Source organism: Suncus etruscus, chromosome 6 (genome assembly GCF_024139225.1).
Source record: "Suncus etruscus isolate mSunEtr1 chromosome 6, mSunEtr1.pri.cur, whole genome shotgun sequence".
NCBI lineage: Eukaryota > Metazoa > Chordata > Mammalia > Eulipotyphla > Soricidae > Suncus > Suncus etruscus.
This window is the reverse complement of record NC_064853.1, coordinates 20,786,538-20,810,520: the sequence shown is the minus strand read 5'-3', so window position 1 is coordinate 20,810,520 and position 23,983 is coordinate 20,786,538. Positions and strand designations below refer to the sequence as shown.

The 23,983-nt window shown below is 39.2% G+C and overlaps 1 long non-coding RNA gene across 1 annotated transcript in view; it reads right to left on the bottom strand.

The window, feature by feature from the left end:
• The window catches only part of LOC126010988 (uncharacterized), a 585,811-nt gene that overhangs the window by 189,030 nt on the left and 372,798 nt on the right, over nucleotides 1–23,983 (bottom strand). The window contains exon 3 of the long non-coding RNA XR_007496744.1: nucleotides 10,907–11,030. This is a non-coding gene — a long non-coding RNA (uncharacterized LOC126010988). The remainder of the gene's footprint in view (nucleotides 1–10,906; nucleotides 11,031–23,983) is intronic.

Sequence of the window (23,983 nt, the reverse complement as noted above, 5' to 3'; positions counted from 1 at the left end):
TACAAAAAGCTCCTACTGACCTTATAACTTCACATTATCTTAGCTCCATCTCTTGCTAGGGTGTCCCCCAAATAAACAGGAGTATGTCTCATTCATAATCCTTCCCTTCTCTTGCATTTAAAAATGAGTTTTCTATCACCACACACACTACCAACCATTCCATCATAATATGTTACTGTTACCATTCTATTAATTTGAGGGACAATATCCCAAATTTGGGGATTGGTCACTGTATATCCTGGCACTGTGCTTAGCAATCATTCCTGACAGTGCTCAGGGGACCATATGAGATGTTAGGGAACAAAACTAGGTCAGTTACATGCAAGGCCAGCACCCTATCTGCTTTACTATTGCTCCAACTCCACTGTTACTATTCTTTTTTGGGGGGGTGGGTGTCACACCCAGCAGCGCTCAGTGGTTATTCCTAGCTTTCTACTTAGAAATCGCTTCTGGCAGGCTCAGGGAACTATATGGGATCCTGGGATTAGAACCACTGTCCTTCTGCATGCAAAGCAAATGCCCTACCTCCATGCTATCTCTCGGCCCTCACTGTTACTATTCTTAACCATCAGCTCTGTCACTGTCACCAGCACCTCAAGTGGATACTTACTGTTTGCCCTGGGACTAACACTCTGCTGATCCAATGTGATATTTCATCACATTGAACATAATGGGACCAAATCAATAATGATTGTAAAAGATGATTTTAAATCAAGACACCATCACTGCGCAGAGTCAGAACCTTCACTCGTAACACCTTTCTTTATTATCTGTACTTGTCTGAATGTGCCAGCTGCTTGCCCCTCTCTCACCCTCAGACCCCACCCAACTATTTTCTACAGTCTGTACCTAATATCTGATTTGCCTTTTCTTTATGCTTGCCAGCCTTTGACTTTTCATTTTTCTTCTTGGAAATTTTCTTTAAAATTCTCTGTGAATTTTTCTTGAACCCTTCAGATGGAATGCTCCCTGTGCTTTAGATTTGTTCACATACTTCTCTCATAACATTCACACTCTATCACAATTCAATCCTTATCTGATTGTTTCATTCAGAGTTGCAACCATTAGGTGTGAAATAGAGTACAGGCCCATCACAAGACAGCTATTTGACCTTAGGCAACTTAAAGAAAGTCTGTTTCATGGGATTACTGAAAGATTAAATATATGAATATATATAAAGTGCTTAGCATTGTATAAGCTATATGGTAAGTTTTCAATAAAGTTATATGTATATTGTTAAACTGAAAATTTTCTCAACAAAAAAAGGCTGAAAACATTCTACTTCTAACAGGAGGGTGGGGGGAAGTATAAGTATATTATTAGCCACTTTATTTTTTACCAAATGGATGAGTACTAGACTGAAAATTGATACTATGCTATCAAATCTATCAAAAGTCTAGAAATATTTAGGTTAGTTTAATCTAGTGAACTTTTCTTCTGGGAAATTTGTTCAAAATAAATGATCAAAATAAATTAATTTGTTCAGAAATAAGTTGCTACTCACTGTTCTAGAATCAGTACTGATAGGTTTCTTAATTAGATGGCATTAGAAAAATTAGAATCTGGGGATTGGAGTGATACCACTGTGTATAGTGCATTTGCCTTGCACTGGACTGACCCAGCATCCCATATGGTTCCCCAAGCCTGCCAGAAGCAACTTCTGATGCAGAGCCAGCAGCAACTCCTGAGCACCATGGGTGTGACTCAAAAAAAAAAAAACTAGAATCACCCTAAATAACTATGAAGAATAGATGTAGAACATGCAGTATTATGCAATGCAAATTTTTATTGTTCAGAAAGACATAAATGTTAAGAAATGCTGTTATTGGGGCCAAAGTGGTGGCGCAAGTGGTAGGACGTTTGCCTTGCACACACTAACCTAGGACAGAGGCGATTTGATCCCTGGGCATATCATATGGCCCCCCAAGCCAGGAGCAATTTCTGAGTGCATAGACACGAGTAACCCCTGAGCATCACCGGGTGTGGTGCAAAAAGCAAAAAACAAACAAACAAAATAAATGCAGGGCAGAGATGTGACCCCCATGGCACTGATAGCTTAAAATAATTGCTATGGTAAAAAACTGGGTACTGAAAGGACATAAAGTGATATGCATGTTGCCCCTCAGTACTAATATTGCAAATCACAAGGCTTAAAATAATAAAAGGTAAAGAGAGATAGAAGAGTATCTGTCATAGAGGCAAGCTGGAGAAGGGGAAAGGAAGGAGGAAAACTGGAGACATTGGTGGCTAAAAAGTATGTTAATACAGAAGTATATTCATTGGATTTTTATTACTGAAACCCAGTCATTAACAACTCTGTAACTGTGAAAAAATGTCTCAAATTATAATTAAGTTGTATTATCCCAGGGTTGGAGCCATAGCACAGCAGTAGGGCATTTGCCTTGCACGTGGCTGACCCGAGACAGGCCTGGATTAGATTTCTGGGATCCCATATGGTCCCCCAAGCCTTCAAGGAGTGATTTCTGAGCACAGAGCAAGGAGTAATCTCTGAGCACTGCCAGGTGTGGCCCCCAAACAAAAATATTTTATCTCAATATTTTATTACTATAAAATAAAATTCTTGAATATATGCAAACATAAAGTTGGTAATAATTTTTTCGGGTAGTAGGATTATGGGTGATTGTAATTTTCCTTTTGAATTTTAAAATCTATGATCTTAATTTTAGATAATGATTACACATTACTCATGAGGTAATTAAAAATAACTTGTTGGATTAAAAAATGTATAAAATACGGAAATATATTTTACCTAACCATCAAAATGCAAGAATCTCCCCTCCATGACCTACAGAGGGCCCTGAAGATAGATGTAATAAGAATTATTTAAAAGAGTGTGAGCTTTGGAGTTTTACAATTGATGCTGTGACTGTCATACTGACTCCAACAGGTCAGACAAAAATGCTTCCATTTCTGCTTCATAACAGGCTTATTATCAAAAGTGAGGAAGGAAGGAAGGAAGGAAGGAAGGAAGGAAGGAAGGAAGGAAGGAAGGAAGGAAGGAAGGAAGGAAGGAAGGAAGGAAGGAAGGAAGGAAGGAAGGAAGGGAAGGAGGGAGGGAGGTAGGGAGAGAGGGAGGGAGGGAGAGAGGGAGGGAGGGAGGGAGGGAGGGAGGGAGGGAGGGAGGGAGGGAGGGAGGGAGGAGGGAGGAAGGGAGGAGGGAGGAAAAAAGAAGGAAGTAGAAAGCCCCATTTTTCAAGATCTTGTATGAGCTTCTATAGAAAGTCTCCCATATACACACTAAGTATTAAAAACCTGGGGCCTGGGAAATGAATATTCAAAAGAAAACAAACCAAACAACTTCAATGATTATCTTAGGCCACTGATTCTTGCTCTGTACCCACAAGAGGGAAATGTAACCGAACATTTCAGTAAGTGACTTTGACAGTTTCTACTACCACCCTAGGGGGAAAGGATCCATGTCTATGAACCTTCCCTGGTGATCCTGTGGACCCCCAATTGCTTATCTGCCCCTAATTTTCCTACTTGATGGAAGGAGTCATAGAAGAATTGCATTTATAATTAACACTTTCGTCATTTAAAGTTCACTAGATTTGTAGTCAATTATTGGCTAAAAAACATTTATTATTTGCAATATATTATTAGTTTATTATGGCTCATTGCTCTAAAATACTTCGTTTAATCCTTTGCAGGTCCTTAAACACAAATATGGCAGCTATTAGCAACCTCTTCAGTCAGGCATAAAATTGTACCCAGAGGCCTCATAAACAATAGAGTGCTTTGCAAAGATTAAATCAGTGTACACAGCTGTGAAGGAGGCCATTAGGAAATGCATTATCATTCTGGTTTTTTGTTACTGGTTGTGCCACTCTGCTCTTGTCAATCTATTAGCTTGCCCTGTCCCTGCCCCTGAGGTCTGGAGCCTTTGAACTTTACCAGATAAGCAGCAACCACCTGAAAAGTTAGGGATCAGCCTCTCCCTATAAAGCTTGAGTACTGGTGAGATGTGGGCAGAAATTGACCTATAGTAGGGGCCGGAGCAGTGGCACAGTGGTAGGGTGTTTGCCTTACACGTGGCTGACCTAGGACAGATCATGCATGGTTCCATCCCCGAGCATCCCATATGGTCTCCCAAGCCAGGAACAATTTCCGAGTGCATAGCCAGGAATAACCCCTGAATGTCACCAGGTGTGGCCCCCAAAAACCAAAAAAAAAAAATGACCCATAGTAAATCACAGTCTAAGAGCTCACAGTGGTCAGGGATGGAACTGCCCTGGCAACAGGCTTTAGGGAAGATGGTGATTTTAAATAAAGTTCTTCTTTTCTTGTTTGTTTTGGGTCTTTATTCAAAATCCCTGCCATCTCTAGAGAAAGAAGAAACAAACAGTCCTCCAAGAAGCATTTAGGAGTTGTGTTCAGCCACTACTAGGCAGCCCCTTTGGGGAGGGCACTCAAGTCACAAGAAAGAGACAAAAGGGGACTCAAGTGGGTGGAGGAGTCAAGCAAACCATTAAAGCTCAGTTTCTAGGAGCAGTGCCAGGCTTCTCAGGTGGGAGCTAAGTTCAGAAGACAAAAGGAAAGTAAAGGGAAACAAAGTTATAGGGGTAGAGTGGAAGGATAGAAGACCATTTAGATCACAGGTCCACAAACTGAGACCTGTAGAGTGTTAAATTAGAGGGTTTCCTGTATCCCTCAGTCCCCTTGACAACTTGATGAAGGGTATGGCATCCATCTACAAAGTCTCATTCCTCCCAAGTCCTCTCCATGACTGCATGCAGTTCACCTTGGAGTTTAGAGTAAATGCAACACAGGCCTTAGATTCATGTCTTAATTCTGCTTGGGTTAGTATTTCTTGAGAAGATCCTGGAAAGTTACTGCTCAATCCTCAGTTTAGACAAAGTAGGATCAATAATCCCCATCTCATAGGATGATGGGAGGACTTATATAAGAAATCAAACACAACTTGTATATCATAGCAGAACTTTCAAAATCATCTCCTTCTAGTCATGTATTAAATGAAAATTGTATCTTGCAATTTTAAAATTTAAAATTTTTTTTAAATTTATCACTCTACACATTATCTCCAAGTGGATCCCTATCCAACTTACTTTCCTTGCTTCCAGAAGAGCTTCATTTTTAAAAAGCTCTTGAGAAAAATGTCCATTGACTAAATAGATTCTACATAGATTGGTACTCTGCTCTCTTTCTAGCTTCTTCCCCAACCACTATACCCCTGAACCCTGGTTAAAACCTTTTTTCCTTAGTAATTGTGAGAGGATACAGGCAGGAAGAGTGATGCTTGACCATTTCAGTGAAATTTTCTCCTGCCTAAATGCAGTAGAAGAAGCAATAATCTAAGAAGGTTTGAACCTCCCAGGAAGTTGGCTATCTCTGTAATACCAGATTCCTGCTATTTCCATTTTTCCAGCCATCATTACTTTCCAGATAATCCATGAACACATTATCTCTGTTCAGTCTTATATTATTGATCTTGACTGTGCCATCTTCTAGAAGTAGTTCTGTCTTTTTTTCCCACCACATGACTTCAAGTCATCCTCTAGAACCCAAACATTTTATGGTTTCTCAGCAAAGATGCATCACTTAGCTGCCATCCTAGACACTAGTTTCCATGTGAATACTCTACAGTTCACACAGTAAAATAATTGATTCCCAAATATGTGTCCAGTATTTCAAGATTAGAAGATTTTCTTTCTTTCATCTGCATATTCTCAGGACAAAATAGAAAGCTCAGCATGCTGTCTATCTCTGGGTAAGTCTCAATATCAAAGAGAAAGTCTTTAAGAGACTCATACACAAAGCCAACATGGTATTGGGCAAGGGATCTTAGGTGAATGGCAGTTGCCTTCTGAGGAAAAATGCAACATATTTCTCTAAATCTTTCTAACTCAGAGAACCAGAAAAAGGCCTCATCATGATAGTTCCACTTGATCTGTCCTACTTTTCTAATCTCTTCTCAGGAATTGATGATTTACTATTTGGTTATTGCCTCATTAATTTCTCTCTCTCTTTTATCCATCTCTGTAGCATAGGAGATGGATATCTGTGAATGGTCTCCTGGGTGGGCACTGGGTTACTTGATATGATTCAGACCATGGGAAACTCTAACAGTGGTAGAGTGGCAGGAAGAGTGATCAAAGTCTTTCCTGCCCTTTCAATTCTAGCCACTCTTCTAGCTGTGTCCATCCAGGACACAGATTCCAGTCAGCTTCTGGCTCATACTTTAGACATTATGTCTGGTAAACAATGTCTTTAATAGCTCTTACAGCTATAGAAGAAGAAATACTTTCTCATTGCTATTACCCATGGGTGTCTCACTATCCTTCCCTTATGGCTGTGTACTTGATGTCTATTCACAGCCCTTCACCAAAACATCTTCATTGAAACCATCAGAGGTCAAAACTGCTTTCTGACACAGAGCACAGGCAGAACCATTCTCCCCTGGATATCAGCTGGAACATGTTTTTCCACTTCAGACCTCATCTACAAAAACCCCACAGGCTCCTAGGGTAACTGGAAGCAAGAAACCACTTGCTCATGATGCCTTAATAGGGGGACTTGGCATTGCCATGGGAAATTACTCTGATATTCCTTGATCACCTCTGTAGTCTGAGGTCTTGGACCAGAATGAACCAGATTGGGAGCTGGCAAAGATGGAGAGAGAGAGAAAGAGAGGAGGGAGAGAAGAGAGAGAGAGAAAACAGCAGATAGTAGGGAGTGTGGGGAAAGAACCATGAGGAAAAGTGAGCTGCAGGATTGATCAGTCTTACATCATTTCCACTAAATCATACTGATTTAGTGTACAGTATGCTCTTTTGTGCAATTCATTAATTTCGTATTATAGTGTAATAGCAAAGTTACAAGTGTTCAAATTTATGGTGATCATGCACAAAGATACGCACACCCACCATCAAAGTGACTAAGACCCTCTCCTTATAACTCTATGTCACCTCTGGTCTAATGTTCCTTCTCTTCCAGTCCTTCCTCCATTATTTTCTGATTGGCAGTTAAGGTTGTAGTGCATATTGTAACTTTCCTTAGTATATCAGTGTGTTTCAGACCCTCAACTATTTCTTGTGTTACTTCCAGTCAACCTTTTGCCTCCTCCTCCCAACCTTGTACTTTATGGTCTATAGTATAGTATCTGAGGGTATCTTATTTTTATCAATTGCTATTCTCCTTACTCTTGATTTATCCCTCTATATACTATAGATGAGTGAGATCACTCTGCAGTTGTCCTTCTGTCTCTGGCTTATTTCAATTCATCATGTCCCTTTGTTGTTCCAGCCATGTGACTGTATGTATTGTTTTGGCAGACTTCTGTTACATTCAACATATTCCAGTTAGCCCAACCCAGTTTGCCTCATGATTTCACTCCATGTCAAGGAGTTTCTTATCCACATAAGAATATGTGGGCTCTCCATAAGAACATAAGAACATCCTCATAGGCTTACTAAGTTACCTGAAGCTCAGCTGGAGGTTGAAGCTAGGTAAGTTTGTCCAGAGAGTTCCACAATGTGATTTTTTGTTTTGTTTTGTTTTTGGGTCACACCCGGTGATGCTCAGAGGTTTCTCTGGCTATGCACTCAGAAATCGCTCCTGGCGTGGGGAACCATATGGGACACTGATGGATCGAACCCAGGTCTGTCCTGGGTCAGCAGCATGCAAGGCAAATGCCCTATCACTGCGTTATAGCTCTGGCCCCCCACAATGTGATTTTATCCATAGAACAATGGGGAAGTAGAACGCAATCTGCTCACTTACTCTCTCTAATACACATACCTATTCTCTCTGTGTCTCTGTCTCTCTCACTCTCTCTCTGCATTGAGGAAAATGAAGGCTAAGTAACAGCTGCAGAGCTAGGGCTTTAGGAAGCTGCAGTTTGATGCTAGAAAACAGTCATCTGGTGCTTGGGGCATGCTGCATTGCTGTTCCAGCCTGGCAGTGCTCAGGGGTCACCGGGGCCATATTTGATGGTGCATGGGGGGTCCATACAGTACCAGGAACAGAACTCAGGTCCTATGCATTCCAGGCATTTACTTCTTTCAGCCTTTTGAGTTATCTCCCTATACCTGAGAGTAAGCTTTTAAATCACAAGGACAAAAAGAAAAATACAAAGATAAGACAGCCTATAGAAAAAAATGATAGGAAACAAAGAAAGGCCCAGGAAAGTAAAAAAGAGAAAGCATAAAACAAAAAGACAAGAATAAGACCAAACAGATCCATTATGACAGTAAATATAAATGGTTTAAGTTCCCCTAATAAAAGATAAAGTCTTTCAGATTGGGTTAAAAGCCAAATTCAACTTGACGCAGCTTACAAGAGATGCACAGTAAAACAAAAACAAGAGAGGAAAAGGGGGTGGGGGGACACTGAGCAAATATTCCTCAACCATACAAAGCCACGCACAAGAAAGCAGCAATTGGCAACAGCTCAAAGCAGAATTCAGCGTAAAAAGCATTAGAGGAAAGAAGATTGTTGATACTGATAAAAGGCTGGTTTGAAAATAGTCCAGTGAGATATGTTGCTCCATAGAGTAAAACCTAGAAAGCAAAATTTTTTAGAAATCCCAGGAGCTAGTGATGGAAATAACCTATTTGATATAAAGGTGACCGAAAACCAGGGAACAATAGAATATTATTAAGTAGTTGCTATACATAAAATTTGTAAAAATTAAAAAGAAGCTTAAAACCAATTTAATCTGCATTTATAATGTCTCAAACATTGTTTTAAAAATTTACAAGTACTATGATTGCACTTAATCACAATGACTCTATAAGTTAAGGTACAACTATCCATGCTTTAAAGGACACCAAAGAAAATGGGCTAAGTTATTCAGGATTTTAACTAATTTCACTGTCAAAAGAGTTTGAATCTAACTGTAAACTGAGGCAGCTGTTCCTATCCTTTCAACTATGATTTTTAACAGTTTTGAAAAATTCATAAGCTTATAAAATAACGAGAACACTGACTCAAGTATGTGTCATCAAGGAAATGAGAACAGACAGGAAGTACTGTCTAAATAATCTGAACACAATGTAGAAAATCGAGACATAGTGACATCAGACCTAAACAAGATAGAACTGGGTATGTCCATGCTTGCTAGTATGCACACAAACATGCAAACACACATACACACAGAGCTTTAATGGTAGAAATGTGATTTTAAAATTCAGCATCAAACATTGCAAACCCATTTCATTCATTTATTTAAAGGATTAGCGGAACCAAGCATAATTTCTCCTAGACTACAGAGATAAATATTATAATAGAATGTTTTTAACAGAGATTCAAAGGTGAAAAATCACATGGCCATCTTGAAAGATCTCTTGTTTCTACTGAACCTTATTAAATTGGGGGTGGCATTGCAATGTCAAGAGATTTATATAGGGTACAAGAAGACAGCTCAAGTAGTAGAGAGTAAGGTATCCTTTCCCCCAAGGACCTAAGCTTTCTGTTGATATGTTAATCTCTCCTGGAATGGTTAGACCAGCCCACATCTGGGGTGAAGGGGGGGCATTGTAAATATAGATTAATAGAGTCCGGGTGGGGCAAAGGGAGTAGGAGAAAAAGGTAGAGAGCCAGGGAGGAAGTAGAAAGGAAGAATGGAGAGCAACAGGAAGGGAGACAGACAGAGCTGAGAGAAAGGCATGTGAGGAAATGCAAATGGTGGATAGGGCCATAGAATAAACAGAGCTGACTCCAATGAAATACCAATGAAACTGACTGCTTGTGAATTAATTTCTCTGCCGTTACCCTATAGTCTTCAGACACACCAGCTGAGGGGTGCCATACTGAGGGAGGCCTTACCCAACACATGGAACATAGACTTTAAATTTTATTAAGTTAACAGTAGAGCATATTCTTTTTTTTTTTTTTTTTGGTTTTTGGGCCACACCCGTTTGATGCTCAGGGGTTACTCCTGGCTATGTGCTCAGAAATCGCCCCTGGCTTGGGGGGACCATATGGGACGCCGGGGGATCGAACCGCGGTCCTTCCTTGGCTAGCGCTTGCAAGGCAGACACCTTACCTCCAGCGCCACCTACCTGGCCCCAGAGCACATTCTTAAAGTGAGCAAGAACCTTAGTTGGATCCCCAATACTGTATTCTACCCACTTTACTGCCTGTGTGACACTGGTGGCCCTTGAATATTACTGGGTGCAAACACTAGCAGACCTAATAATAAGTCTTCTATAATAAAATAAGGTCCAGGCAAGTGAGAATGAGCTTCTATAACATATAGGTTTTCCCAAACAGTGGCACAAATATAATCAATAATGCAGATATAATCAGGGATGACCATGTTTGACTAGGAACAAAAAAAAAAAAAAACTTAAGATTGAAAGAACTGTCTAGGACGGTGCTTCTGAACTGTTCTGTATTAAGTTGAGGCTCCTTAATGGATGGAATCTGCAAGTGGTAGACCTGAGCAGGGTGCTAGTGGGAGAAGTGGGGGTAGATTATGTCTGGAGCAGGGCATTTGTATGTGTGCTCTTAGCTTTGAAAAGACACTTAACATGGCCCAGTAACCTCAGGATACAATCCTCTTCTTTACATATGATCAAAGAAATGTCCCATCCCAAATGGAGGGGAGGTCCCTGTTGCAGCTCCTCCTAGAATATGCTGTCTGTATCTAAGGAATTGCTGAATATTTCAGACTCTCAAATGACTTTTTATTTGTTTACTGGCTTACATTCTACTCCTAACTCTGCTCAGGGATAACTCTTGGCAGTAATTGGAGGGCCATTGGTGAGGCTAGAAAATAAAAACAGGTACTAGCCATGTGTAAAGCAAGTGACTTATAAATTATATTATCATTCTAGCCCTGATTAAAACTACTAACTAAAAAGTCCTTCTATTTCTAAAATACTGTAAATTTAAGCTACTATTCTTTTGAAAATTAACTTACTTCTCCAGAAGTCCAGATTTGGAGCAGGAAGCTTGAGATAATCAGAGGAATTGTTGTTTCTCTCCAATATCAGTCCTGGGGGTGCATGAGACCATGAGTACAATCACAGCATGCTGGGCACAGCCTGTAGAGTAGGGTTGAGAGGCAGGTTAATTGATTTCCCAGGCAAATACATTTGTATTTTTTTGTTTGTTTGTTTGATGTGTAATCATCCTCATTTTTTCCAATTAAAAATAATATATCCTTTGTGAATAATTTTGAAAATTTCAATAATGCATAGAATTAACATCTGGTAATATTTTAGCTTTTTTTTTACCTTCCAATATTATTTTTTTCTGATTACAGACATATGTATGCAAACATAGGTAAACATTTTTCAAGGGGAAAAACAAATTTATGAATTTTAAAATTCTACTTTATTTTTCCTTTCATTAACATCTCTGGAATAGGGAGATTTGATGGAAGTTATATTCATGAAGGGTGAGCAAGAGAGAGCAAAGTCTATATTTATCTTAGCTGGAAGGTTCATTGGGGAGAGACATGGGTTGATTGCTGGGGGTAGCTACTCCAGAGGTATGCAAAAGAGAAAAGAAAGGCAGACTTTCTGGTCAAGGAGTTTCTCTGGAGAGAAGGGAAAATCGGAGTGTAGGGTGGAGGGGAGCAATGATTAGGAGGATTTTGATTTGGAAGTTCATACTGATGTTTTTTTCCTGGACCACTTAGAAGTCCTCAAGACCTCAGGAATGAAACAGTTCCACACTGGCTGATTCCATTCAGGTTGAAATGAACTTGCACCACTAAATCTGCCCAGAAAATAAGTGAGTCACAAATTTGAAGGTCATGCTATTATAGGAGAAGATCACTTGAGTTTCCGATGTGTTGTTTTCAAAAATCAGAAAATTACATCATATAATATACAACAGTAAATTGGTCACTAACACAATTAATTCTTAGTAAATAAAGACAGAAGAAGACCCATTGCTAAAATCTTGTTTTAAATCATTGGTTTCCGGGGCCGGAGAGATAGCATGGAGGTAAGGCGTTTGCCTTTCATGCAGGAGGTCATCAGTTCGAATCCCGGCGTCCCATATGGTCCCCTGTGCCTGCCAGGAGCAATTTCTGAGCGTGAAGCCAGGAATAACCCCTGAGCACTGCCGGGTGTGACCCAAAAACCAAAAAAAAAAAAAAAAAAAATCATTGGTTTCCTATTCTTTTGCAGGAATTTGACCTGAGAATTCTGGACCATGTGAGACTTAAGGTGTCTGAATTGATCTAATGCAATTATGCACACACCCATTTCTAGTGAGAGGATGTTTGCTTTCTTATCTTTCTCTTCCACCATTATGCATGCTAGCATAATTTTGTTCCCATTTGATAATGGTCTCACTTTACTCTTTCAAGTCTCTGCTAGCAATCTCCTTCTTTTCCTAGGAATTCCATTGGCTCCTTGCCCATTCTTTTCACTTCTGCTAGGTAGGGTTTTTGTGATTTTTTAAAAATAATATTTTATTTGATTATCATGGATTACATAGTTACTTAAAATACTTTATTTCTGCCATTTCATGTTCCAGCACAAATCCCACCACCAGTATAAAGTTTCTTTCAGTATTGGCCCTTAATTCCCATCCATTCCCAATCCTGGTCCTTGGCAGTTATGAAATAGTACACTTTATATTGCTTGTTTACAGGTAAGTGGTAATGAAATTATTTTTTAATTACAGCAAAAGAAAATTGTGAAAATTCTTATGTTTTGCAACGAAGTCATTAAAACATTGTTAGAATGTTTGCTAAGCTATAGTTAATAGTTGAAATTTCTGTTATTTTTTTCCTTAACATTAGGAGGCTTCTATATCACATTGACATTTATTTTGTATGTTCCTACTGGGATGACAGTATTGAAATTTTGGAGGGTCAGTATGGTCCAGGAATTCAAAGTTCTATGACTGATATGACAGTGGAAATGGGTTAAGTTGCCAGGCCTTCTAAAATTATAAGAAGACAGGAGGTAGGAGTGAAGGGAGGCTGCCCACACTAATTCTGACAAAGTTCCACTGATCTTAGGCCAAAGATTTGCATACCTGAAGTTTTGGTTAATTAGGCATCTTTACAGAAATCAGTGGGTTAAGCTGTGATATTGGGTCATTGACAATATGGGGATTGTGGGTGTTGGGTGTAGCTGATGAGGCTACAATAAGCCAAGGACTTGGCTTGCTCTCCTCCCAAGATTGTCCCAGTTTTCAGCTGTGAAGTCAGTGTACCCATGATTTTTTTGGCTTATTTTGCATTTTATTTCAAGAATTGGCTGATGCAGATGTGGCAGCAATACCTGTGGGGCATGGTTTTGGCTGCTAGGCCTTACAGAAGTATGAGAAGGCAGTGGGGAGGGTGCCCATACTTCAACAAAGTCCTGGTGATCTCAACTGTTTTTAAGTTGGATTTTTCTTCCACCCACTATAATCTCCCAAAGGCTCAGCTTCAAAAGAGGGGCACCTCTAAAGACCCTATCAATTCCAATATTCAATTAAGCTAATTAAGTTGAAGTTACTATCAATATATTTCTTAATTGTGACAAACCTAGGTAAAGCCAGCATTGTTCCTCAATAGTCTGTAGCTTCAGCTGAAAGCTAACATCTACCATTAAGTATTCCCTCAGGTCAAATAGAGGTTCTACAATAGTTAAAAAGACCACAGGTGTATTTGCATATAATTTGAATACATCTACATGGGCTAGTCTCTTCACATTCAGTTTCCAATTAAAATGTTATTATTTCAGCCTTGAAGTTGTTGTTGCCTGATTCTCCTTTTCTCTAGTACTATTAGCAACACCTGTTTGCTTTGACATTGATTTCTGTGAGAAGACAGCAGAAAGGAGAAGAAAAAGGACAGGTGCCATGATTTGCAGCTGGCAAGGAAGTCCCAAATATCAGTGCATTCCTTAGAGATGGGAAATTGGCAAAGATTTTGGAGAAGATTTAAGATTTTCTGGCATTTTATGCCTTAAATACATGCATTCCAACTTGGGGTGTGCTATTTCTTTGCTTGTGGTGCTTTCTCTCTGCTTAACTCCATGTTTTCTTTGAGCATATTTTACTACCTCTTCTTTAAAAAAAAAGTCTCCTTTTTAAAGGCATGATGAATTACGGAGATGTGGCCAACAGAATTTCAGACATACAAAGCTCAAATCAATGTTACAACCCTCCACCAAAGACCCTGGTTTCCCTTCCCCTACTAACATGTATCCTTGACTTAAAAATTAGAGCTTGAATTTTCTAGGAATAATAAGGTACTGTGAAATGGCTGTGGGGCAGTGGAGTAAAAAAGGGTGGAACTATAATGTGCAGTTGGGCTGGTCTCCCTTTCCCTAATTCTGCCTCTGCTCCTGACTGGTGCATCCCATACAAGTTTACTTTGCCAGCTAAATATAGACACAAAAGAGACTTTTTTGAAAATGGTAGCAGTCATTTCATTCTTCTGCTTGAAGTGTTTCCTTCAGGATAAAAGGAGTAAAAGCTATGACCCCACCCCCATTCTTTCATGATTGCCTCTCTGCAGTTGTAGATCTTGATTTTACTTTGCTTCCAGACTCCAGCCCCAGTGAAGTACTTTGCAATTCTTTCACACAAGCATTCCGAGGTATAGATTTTCACATGTACCACTCTCTTGCCATCAGAGCATATACCACAAATGATGGACATCTCTGCCACCTCATATACTGTGTTACAAATTTCCTTCATACTTTCATATTCCAATGTTTCTGTTGTGTTTACTTAGTTCTTCATGTTTCACTTTTTCCTTTCTAGATGATACTCAGGAGGAGTCCTAGAAGCATCAAAATCATTAGGGATCTTAGACTTCAAAGAAATCAACTCTTAACCAGTCCCCATATCCTTTGTCACTGGTGATGGCTTATAGATGGATCCTCACTTGCCACTCCCTCCATCACTCATTAAGGTGTCATCACTTGAGACATTACTCAAGGTATCTCATCACCTCCTTCCTTTAGGCTGTCAGAAAATATCACATTCATGAAAAATAAAGTCCAGACTCTAGGTTATCCCCAAATCCATATTTAATTCATCACAGGAAGTTATGAGCAATAATGTAATTTAAATCTCTCCTGTTCTAAACCTATTCCTACCTTTTCCACAGAATTATCCACTGATATACTTGAACACAGTTTTCCTTATTTATCTTTCTATAATCTCGCTCCCTTCTACTTAAGTTTTACAAGGGTAGGAAATGTGTGCACTGCAGATTCTCCTGTGCCTCAACAAGTGAGTCAAATCATATGTGTTCAACCAATAATAACTGACATTTAATATTCATTACAGATATAAAATGATAGCTGCAGGAAGACTAAGGTCATAGTTTACTCTTTTTTATCAATGAAGTAAAAGAGTAAGAGTCTATATAATAATAATAATTCCTTTCTTCCATATATTTTAAGTGCAGATCAATGGGAAGACAGTTTATGTGGTTGGCTGGAATGATGGATATGGTGAAAAGGTGATAAAAGAGTTATTGAATCACAATAAATAGTAAAATTTTTGAGGCTCCTTAGAGAAAAGCCATATTTAGAAAAATAGAATGAATATATAGGAAAGTTAAGGCAAGGTTACTGGCAGGTAGAGAAGATTACTCAAGCAATTGACTTATTGGATAGACAAATGAAAGTATATACAAGGCAAATCTGAAGGCGTTTTTTGCATGGTGCATGCTTATACTCATCTAAAATATGTTTAAAACCTTCAGTAAAGTTTCACCTTGATCTTCACTAAATGGGGCAGCATAATAAAAACATACCTTAAAAGAAGGAGAAAACCATGAGTACATCTCAAGAGTAAAGCTTTGAGGTAAAAAGGAAATGATGCTCAGAGCTTATAATGAATGACTGAATGAAAGAATAAAACCTTAATGAGTTCATCAATGAGAGATGGAGATTTCTTGTCTCAATATAAAAAATACTTAATAATTCTAATTGTCAAGAGCTAGAATGGTTGTTCACTTTAAGTTTTATTCTTTATGGAGAAACCGGATAATCATCTCATCAATAATACTGTAACAGAAATGTCTGCAGTGGGGATAGCGTTATACCAAATTAATGGTTTCTAAACTGTACTATACAGGATTGGAGGATTTGGAGGTCATGCATCAAAGGCTAGCTCCTAGAATGAGGGAGACCAAGAAGCAGGCTTCAGAGACCTCAAAGTCTGTTTTAATCAGTGCCGTTGTTTTTGCTTATTTTACACATCCATTTGCTTTCAGGATACGTATTATATTAAATGCCTATTATGTCAGAAATACTGCACAGAATTCTCTGAAATACTGCTTTAGAAAACAGTTTTCAACTTGAATTTTTAAAATAATACTGAAAGGGCCAGAGAGATAACACAACAGTAGGGCGTTTGCCTTGTACACAGCCGAACCAGAATGGATGGTGGTTTGAATCCTGGCATCCCATTTGGTCCCCCATGCCTGCCAGGAGCGATTTCTGAGCAGAGAGCCAGAACTAACCCTTGAGCACCGCCAGGTATGACCCAAAAATCAAAAACCAAAAAAAAAAAATGATACTGAAACTCTAAGACTCCAAAATCTAGATGTTTCTAACATGGTCATTGTATTGTAAAAAAAAAAAAAAAGTATTGTATTATGAGGTGTACTATTGTGGTCTATCTACAAGTCTCTAACACTGGATGTTAGGCCCTGCTTTCACCACTGTGGAAAGAAAAGCCTAACATGGGAAAAGGAATAAACTACATTTATCAAGTTTTTCTGAGCAATGTACTTTTTGATTCTTTTAACAAATGGGGACCACACCCATCAATGCTCAGGGTACCAGAGGCAGAACTCTTCAAGTGATATCTTAGCAGGCAAGTTTGACAGGTTTTGTATTTAGGTCCAGCAATTCTGGAAGCCACCAGGGCCACCCTGTGGTGCTTGGGGAATCATGTGGTGCCAGAGATTAACTTGGAACATTTTGCATGCTAGGCATGCCTCCAGTATATTGAACTATCTCCTTGGCCCCCAGCCCACTCTAAAGTATTTTATTCTAAATGTTCTTAACAACTCTACTGAGTATATTTTACAGATGATGAAACACAGGTTCCAGACCTGAAATAGTTTGTCCAAGATTATAAACATGAACAGCTTGGATTTGAACCCATGTCTCTAATGCCAATGCCCATCTCCTTCTATCATGCTTGGGAGCAATCAGCTGAAGAGGCCACTTGGCTTCAACCCTAGTACCTGGTGTTCATTGAAATGTAATTTACAAGAGCCAACATTTGAAGCATCCCAAGGGGCCCAATGGCAGTACAGCTGAAAGGATGAATTTGTGTAGTTCCTAGCATACTTGGCTATAAGAGCCTAACATTTCATGAGAATATGGATCAAACTGGGGGTCGGGGGTCAACCCAACCAATGCCAAGAAAAGTAAGTCATAAGAAAAAAGACCATAAGATTTTTCTCATATGTACTCTCGAAGAAACCAAGTGAGGGAACAAACTGTAATCAAAACAAATTCAAGACTCTAATCCCAGAGTGGAGGTTTCCAGGGCTGAATGGACTGTGGTGGAGGGATATTTGCACTTGAATTTGGTAATATTGTACCGCTAAGGCAATATTTCTCTAGAGTCCTATGGCCACATGGCTTCCTGTGGATACACAGAAATATGTAAAAGTGAAAAAAGCACATAAACACTACAGGAAGGAAACAACATTGAAACCTGACCATAGTCAGCAAGAAAAAAAGAGAATGAGAAACACTTTACTAAAGCATACAAACATTTCTACTTCTAAACAAAGAATTCTTCAATAAAAATAAATTTAAAAATCTACTCATTGGGATCACAAGTGCTATCACTTGCAATTAGAAGAACAAAAATGAACCTGACTAAACCAAAGAAGCTTTTAAGACCCCAGCGATATAAGAAACTGGACAAGAAAGCAGCTGGCAAACATGAATTTGAAATAATTTTAGAAAAACATTAATAATACAGGTTGGCATCAATATACAAGGGCAATCTTATTTGCAAAAGATGTTGAGAAGGAAAAAGTGTTCATGTGGCTAAAGTGAATTAAGCAGCAAATGTGAGCCAGCCATAGGACATATTGTCATGAGGAATGTCAGTTACAGAAGAAATACTGGTAACTGAATGATACTGGCATCTGGAGAAGGGTTTGCAATGCAATAGCTAAACAAGAAATAAAGACAAAGTTTGATGATGCAGATGAGCAGGTAGCTGAACATATCTGATACTGTCTGTGCATAAATATTTCCTTCCAACTCATTTTAACCTTAGAACAACTCTATGAGAAAGATCTTATTATTATCTACATTTTATAGATGATAGATCTGAACACAACCAAACATTAATCAATTTGTCAATGGTGAGACAGCCCAAAAGCTGATGAAACAGAAAACAAAAGATGAATGTGGTGTCTGGGTGGGTGGAGGGAATGTTTCCCTCCCACTACTCATCTACATTTGGCAGCAGTTGTGACCAGGAGCCATGCTAAAGACTGGACTCCAGATTAACAAAATGATGGAGGCTGGAAAGAATGAAGATCATTAATCAAATAGAGAAGGCGATGACTCTGAGGTCAGACACAAATGCCTTGCATGTATAAGGCCCCTAGTTTGTTCAATAACATTGCTTGATAACTGGAAACACCGTTTTTTTTCCCTAGAAGGCCCAGAGAACCACTAAATGTGGTACAGGAGAATCCCCATGCTTTATACTCTGAGCACTACATCATAAAATCTGGTTAGGTGAGTTTTGTCAGGAATGACCCAAGGGATCCTGAGCACTGCTTGGGAGCCCCCTACCCTACTCCCCTAGAAGGTTTATTAGTCAAGTTTCAAACATTTTTCTAATTACATGGAGTTGCAGATGCTCACTGATAAATGATTTAAAAGCTATCAGAATCCAGAATCTTACTTCAGAAATAAACAAAGTGAAACCCAGAGGGGGAACCCCTTCATCTGCCCTGGCAATAGACTCTCTTGGTATTGGATAAGGAATATATTTCTTGAAGTCAATAGAGGTCAATGTAGAAAACAATGGGAACAGAGCTGAGGTCTTCAAGTGGGTGAGCTCAGACATTTGTTTCATCAGCAGGAACAGCAGGATGATGAACCTGTTAAACCAAGGTCCAGGCTTTGTGGAACCAGAGCTGAATTCTAAAGCCTGACTGAAAACATCATCAATAATGTAAATAAATGGTTAACTTCCTGTATTTATATACTGTACTTCAGATCTTTTCCATTTTCTTCACTTAACACAAACTCTAGGACAACATTTATTATCCCTGTGAATCAAGCAAGGACACGAAATACAATAGTATCTAAGTCATCCTTAAAGACACAAAAATCTGTGGGATATAGGGTATATATAATTAGATCCTGGTCCTTCAAAGCCTTAGATTTATGCTTTGATTTATGGTGGAACAAAAATGGTCTTGAACTCACAGTTGTTGTATACTCACATGCAATAATATCCACTACCTTTCCTTTTGCACATTGTACTTATGTTTGCCACAGCAGCATTATTTAGGGATTGTTATTAGTTTGCATTTTTAGAAAACTGAGGCATGTATAATTCTATAACTTGTCCAAGGTGCTCAAAAGAGCCAAACTTGTAGTAGAAGATGTATGGTCCCAAAACCATTATCTCAAGGCTTTCTCCTGGCATGCTTTTATTCTCAATTTTATTCAGTGTATCTCCATTGCCCAAAGAACTGCATGCCATGTATTGAGCACAAGGACACAGCCTCTGCTCCTGTTGGTTGCTAGGTAACATCCGTTTGGCACAATCTGGTGACTATCATCATAATTATCTTGCCAATAGGAGCTGGTAATCAAAAGGATGGGGATGCAGGCTCTGAATTTCTCCTGCTGGTATCTGGTGTTTAAGAGCCAGAGTAAAATCTCTGGATTATTAGGAGCAAATAGTCCAATAGCTTTGCAACAATAGCATAAACATTGATTGCTGGTTGGGCAGTTCTCATGGCCATCAGAGGAGAAAGCTGGCACTTGTAAGAAATTTGACTGATAAAACAAATATAACACTTGAAGTATCAGAGAAGGATAAACATGGAAGTAGTCCAAGTGAAGCTGGTGGTGACTATTATTCTCCCTGGAGAGCCCAGATTTGGAGGGCAGTACTGGCATAGAGAAATAAGTGGCACACTTCAGACAGGCTTCACCTGGCTGTTTGACCACCTCATGGCTACCTTGCTGAGCTAACAAAAGAGAAATCCTGCATTTATAATCCAAGACTGAGTTCCTATAGCATAAAATCAGACTGAGAGGGGCTACATAAGTGGAGGTGCAAGTGTGAATAACTGTTTGCTTACGCAGAACTTGTCCAAGTCTGTGACTAATCAGAGGAGAAAGCATAGGCCGTCTGGGGTCCAAGAATTGCCTCACTTGGAGCCTCCTTGTACACAAAGTCCCTGAACTCTGGGTCCTGTGTGCTGCTGGGCAAATTACCTCTAAGCTTAACTCTGTTGTCTATCAAATAGAGATGATGTGTATTCTTAGATGATGTTTGTGATGTTAAACTTACTCAGCACAGGGGCCGGAGAGATAGTATGGAGGTAAGGCATTTGCCTTGCATGTGGAAGGACTGTGGTTTGAATCCCGGCATCCCATATGGTCCCCTCAGCCTGCGAGGAGCGATTTCTGAGCATAGAGCCAGGAATAACCCCTGAGTGCTGCTGAGTGTGACTCAAAAACAAAACAAACAAACAAAAACAAACAAACCCCAAAAAACTTACTTAGCACTGTAATCCCACTTTTATGACAATATCATTGTTTTATATAGCATATTTAAATAAATATAATATTATATATGTTATATTAAATATATTATATAATATATAATTGTGTTAAATATTCCCTAAATTAAATAAAATATACTGTCACTACTCTTTTTCTTATTATTTTTATTTTCTACTAGGTACAACTCATATAAAGTGATGCCATAAAAATTGGCATGCCACCCACAACACTGATAATGATGAAAAATGCAGAAAAATATTCTGAAATCATTAACTATTAGAAAATTGCAACTAAAAATACATGAAGGTCTGAGAGATTGCTCAATTGGCAGAGCATATGTATTATATGCGCAAGACCTAAATTTAGTCTCTGTTGCCACAAAGTTCCCTCTACAATGACTGGACACACAATACCACCTATCCAAGTACTACTGATACTACTTGGTCTATGCTAGGCCAAACTCTTCTCAGAGGTAATTCTAGCTCTTGAACACCAAATCCCATCTCTTCTACTTAAAAAAAGGAAAATTAAAGAACAATTAAGTACAGACATAACTATAGTTTGACTGAGACTGAAAATACTGTCAGTCAAGAGCATGGAAAAACCAGGACACACTTCAGGAGGGAACCAAAAACGACATGATCAGTTTAGAAGAGTTTGACTAATTCCTTAGAAGAAAACACAAATCATACATCCAGAAATACTAGGTATTTGTTTTCCCTGCACACATGAATAAAAATATATGTCTACAAAAAGACTTTCACTCTCAGAATAATCCTGTAAAAAGTAAAAAATAGAGGGCCCGGAGATATAGCACAATGGCGTTTGCCTTGCAAGCAGCCGATCCAGGACCAAAGGTGGTTGGTTTGAATCCTGGTGTCCCATAAGGTCCCCCGTGCCTGCTAGGAGCTATTTCTGAGCAAACAGCCAGGAGTAACCCCTGAGCAACGCTGGGTGTGGCCCAAAAACCAAAAAAAAAAAAAAAAAAAAAAAGTAAAAAATAGAAACTGCCCAGGTTAATGGATAAATAAACCATGTTATATGCATGCAATGAAAACTATGCATAATGAAAAGGAACGAAGTAATGATTTTTCTGAAAATTCAAGGTTTATATCCTAAGGTTCCATGAATAGGGGCTGGAACATAGTAGGAAACTTAGGGCAGATTCTATCTCCAGCACTATCAAGCATTATTGAAAATAGATTTAGAGATGCCCTGGACAACAGTTGGGAAAGCTCCACCCCCAAATATTCCACTTGTACTGAATTCTAGAACAGGGTAACCAGAGGGACTCCCCTAAAAAATAAATGTTGGCCTTAATATGGGGATAAATAAGTTATACAGTGGGTATACACATATTCTGAGGGAACAAAAGAAAATTTTGAAAACATTTTATCTGGTATAGTCTCAAAGGTGCATGAATAAGTAAAAACTAACCAAACTATATGTTTTCATATGTATATATATGTCCATATAGATGGAGTAAAAATTTTGTACATTAGGAAAAAAGATTAGCTTGCAATTAGCCAGGTTCAATTCATCTCACTGAAAGCTAAAAGTGATCCTGAGCACTGAGTCAGGAGTAAGCCCTGAGACAGCTGTGAGTAGTCCAAAGGCAAAACAACACACATGCATATGTATATGTACATAATATTTCAATACAACTATAAAATACAACTAAAAAATACTGATGAAAACCCATGATCAGGTGAAATTTCTTAGCCCTTTCAGAGCTGTGGTCCCTGGTGCTTAGCTGATGCAAAGCTCCCTGTAAAGGGCCAGTGTTCGGAGGGACCTGAGACTTTGGGAACAAATCCCTCACTCCTCCTGGGAAGGCTCCCAGTCCTTTGTTTTAGGCTCAGAACATCTACAGAAGCATATTGGAAACTAGAATCCTGGGGGTAGTTTCCTGGGGACAGAAAAAGCAAAAAATGTATACACATGCGTTAACTTGATAAATGATCCACCAGGGCACGAGGGAGGAAAAAGAAACAGTAAGATCTGAAACCAAGCAAAGACAGGGAACATCACACACAGGCGATAAAATCATCATTTATTCTTCTATTTATTCTATGAATGTGTACTGGGCTCCTACTCCTTGCCAGACACTCTTCTAGATGCTGGAGATAAAACTGTGAATGAGAGATAAGGGCCGGCTTTCCTGGAGCGCCAGTTCTAGTGGGATGAAATGGAGCTTCAATACGTAAGTGAAGTCCTGGGGCTTTATGTCAGAAGTTGGGGAGAGTTGGGAGGAAGTGGAAAGTCAGAGCCAGGAGCAGTCAGCATGTCAGCCATCCTGAAAGCAAGGTTGAACAGAAACTGGAGTGTGCAAAATGGTGCTACTTGGAGGAGGAAGATGACCTTTGTCTGCAAAAGGCAAAGCAGAAAGGAATACAAATTTGGAATGGGAGGAGGACTGGAGTCCAAATTCAGTCCTTGTGTTCCAAAATTGTGGTCCCAGAGAGAAAGACTCACATACGCAGTCTTGCCTGCATTAGAGGATGCTATCTATCAGGGTCCTCAAACTTTTTAAACAGGGGCCAGTTCACTGTCCTTCAGACTGTTGGAGGGCCAGATTATAGTAAAAACAAAAATTATGAACAAATTTCTATGCACACTGCATATATCTTATTTAGAAGTGAAGAAACAAAATGGGAATAAATACAATATGTGGCCCGCAGGCCATAGTTTGAAGACCCCTGCTACCTTCCAACTATGCCAGGAGGAAAGCACTCAGTGTTTTCACAGGACAGTAGGAAAGTGGTATCTATTAGTGGATCTCTAGTGAAAATTATGAAGTTGGTATGGATAGGAGAAAAACATTCAACTTTGCTAGACCTTCTTTTCCAACCTGAGCTCAGGAGCATCCCACTGACCAGTTAGATACATTGGTTTTTAAAGGTCTCTGCCCGCTGTGGGAGCAGAGGGATTGTTATCTCACTTTGCAGTTATCTGTGCTGCATCTCATTTCTTCTTTGCTGCTCCATTAATGAAATCATGCTTTGTAATTGTGTCATGGAACATTGCTTTTGTGGAAACCATGAAATCACAGCAGTAAGGAAAAAAATGCCTAGATTAACACTGGAAAAACTGGATTTAATATTCAGTTGCAAGTTAAGTTTGCTGTTGAATGTAGCATGTGATGATGTAAGGACAGGATCATGAGGATTCCCGGGTTTCAGGCAGTGAGCATGCTCTTTGATTCCTAAAAATCAAAATTGATGTGAAAAGCCCAGATTAACTCTCATCTGAATCAGGGGTCTTCTTATCTTCCTGAATCTCCTCTTGTTTCC